This window comes from Tachysurus fulvidraco, chromosome 4 (assembly GCF_022655615.1).
Source record: "Tachysurus fulvidraco isolate hzauxx_2018 chromosome 4, HZAU_PFXX_2.0, whole genome shotgun sequence".
NCBI lineage: Eukaryota > Metazoa > Chordata > Actinopteri > Siluriformes > Bagridae > Tachysurus > Tachysurus fulvidraco.
This window is the reverse complement of record NC_062521.1, coordinates 3396228-3398727: the sequence shown is the minus strand read 5'-3', so window position 1 is coordinate 3398727 and position 2500 is coordinate 3396228. Positions and strand designations below refer to the sequence as shown.

General features: G+C 41.8%; 1 protein-coding gene across 1 annotated transcript in view; it reads right to left on the bottom strand.

Moving 5' to 3' along the window:
- runx3 (RUNX family transcription factor 3) overlaps nucleotides 1-2500 on the bottom strand; it is a 50033-nt gene that overhangs the window by 8857 nt on the left and 38676 nt on the right. The gene's annotated exons all lie outside the window — the stretch shown is intronic.

The window sequence follows — 2500 nt, the reverse complement described above, 5'->3', positions numbered from 1 at the left end:
GAAATGTGTGTGTGTTCTACTGTGTATCTTTGTGTGTGTGTGTGTGTGTGTGTGTGTGTGTGTGTGTGTGTGTGTGTGTGTGTGTGTGTCTCCCCATGTGTGTGTCTAAAAAAGTATGATTGCAACAGATCGACTTTGTTTGCACTTGCTTTATGGGCAGGCCAAGCTCATCATGAGACGTGTCACTGTTCTGTAATCGGGTCTAGGTGGAGAAAAGCTAACATTCCTGAGTCTGCCTTGTAGTTGTATCGCATAACACACACACACACACACACACACACACACACACACACACACACACACACACACACACACACACACACACACACAGAATGTTCAACATATCTGTAGTACATCGAAGTGGTTAAACACCAAGTTAAGTCTATTACAGCAATTGCATATGTGTGTGTGTGTGTGTGTGTGTGTGTGTGTGTGTGTGTGTGTGTGTGTGTGTGTGTGTGTCTGAGCTATTGTTTGTGTGTGTGTAAGTGGTGGGGGTTGATGTGTATGATATCTCTAAAATCTTTCTGCCTTGATGACTAAGCAGTGTCTGTTTCTGTTGTGGAATAAAATTGAGCTACATATTTGTTTTGATGTGTGTGTGTGTGTGTGTGTGTGTGTGTGTGTGTGTGTGTGTGTGTGTGTGTGTGTGTGTGTGTGTGTATGCTACCGTGAGTGTGTCTGTGTGTATGTTTGGGTTGAAAATAGTTGTGTTTTGAGCATGGGCATGCCAATAGGTGTGTGTATGTGATGGGTATGAGTATGTGTGTGGCTGATTGTTTGTGTTTGGTATATATGTAGATCATTACGGTGTTTTGTTCAGTGTAGATTATTTTCAAGCAGTTGGCTTGAAAAATTTGGTTTTAATCGAATAAAACAAAATAAAAGTTCCCGTCTCGTCTCTTTCCCATATTAACGGCTACATTTAAAGTTACTGACGTCACTTCCGGCGATATCCAATCGTTCCCTCTCTTTTTTTTAAGTTTTTAGGATAGATAAATTGCATATAAAAATATTTAGGAAAATACAACCATATTTGAAATGAATTCTGAGAGTTCATGTGTGTGTGTGTATGTGTGTGTGTGTGTGTGTGTGTGTGTGTGTGTGTGTGTGTGTGTGTGTGTGTGCTTGCTATGCTAAGTGTAGCTCAAGAGTGCTGTGTCTGTGTATCTGAGACCTCTAGACACCAAACCCTTGAGTCAGCGTTAGTTTGAGCTGCTCTCACACACACCTTGGTCTCGCTTCTGTGGGAGAGAACAGTCCCAAGTCTGAGTCAAAGTTTCTAAAGTAAGTGTGTGTGTGTGTGTGTGTGTGTGTGTGTGTGTGTGTGTGTGTGTGTGTGTGTGTGTGTGTGTGTGCGTGCCTGGATCTCAGTGTTGGTGATTGGCGAAAGAGTAAGTGAGGTGTTTGAGTGCATCTGTGTATGTGTGTGTATGTGTGTGTATGTGTGTGTGTGTGTGTGTGTGTGTGTGTGTGTGTGTGTGTGTGTGTGTGTGTGTGTGTGTGCGTGTTTTTGTGTCAAGTTCACACCCGCTGGCCATGGCGCACTGAACTGCAAATTTGACATGCAAATAAAAGCTTGTTTGCTCTCGGTCTGCAATGGGTTAGTTGTTACAAGCCAACCATCACGTATCATGGACATTGTGGCAAACCGAAAAAACACACACACACACACACACACACACACACACACACACACACACACACACACACACACACACATATGTGAAGATTACAACGAACAGAAACGGCCAGAATACTCAGTAATAGCATCGTGAATGTGTCAACAATCGCAATAAGGAACCACAAATCCCAGAGTCCAGTGCAGTGATCTTTCTCCTTCTTGTCCCTCTCTCTCTCCCTCTCTTTTCCTCACTCTGGTTTTCTCTCTACAATGGCAAATTCTTGCGTATAAAGGCCTTATTCAGAGCCCCAGATGCTGCTATTGCTGTAAAAAAATAAACATTCCCCTCAAATATTTTGATTGGCTGATGGACAACGTCAATATAGGGGTCGTACAGATTAAGCTGTTATTAAAGGCTGCCGCTCACGCATGTGCGCATATCTGTGTGTGTGTGTGTGTGTGTGTGTGTGTGTGTGTGTATGAGCGTGTCAGGTCTAAGCACATTCACAGTGTCTACTCCACATACTGATTGGTCAGAAGGTGTTGATTCATTTACTATAACTGCAACTCTGACGTTGGTTACGTCTGTAACTCAAATCACGGGTTTATTTTTAGTACACTTGTTGCAATATGTTACTGTTTCTGCACATGGGCTTTTGTTGCAGAAAATCTAATGCTAATAAATATAAAATCTGAATTTTTCTGTTTTTTACGTGGATATTAGCTTATGGCAGGAGTCTCCAGTTTCAGTGCTTTAAAAAAACAAAAACAAATTAATGACACGTAACATTAAGGAGTTTCATCATATGTATTATATTGTACGAATTGGTGAGCCAGCCAGGAGTCCTAATCATATGTGTACATATGTTTACAAGC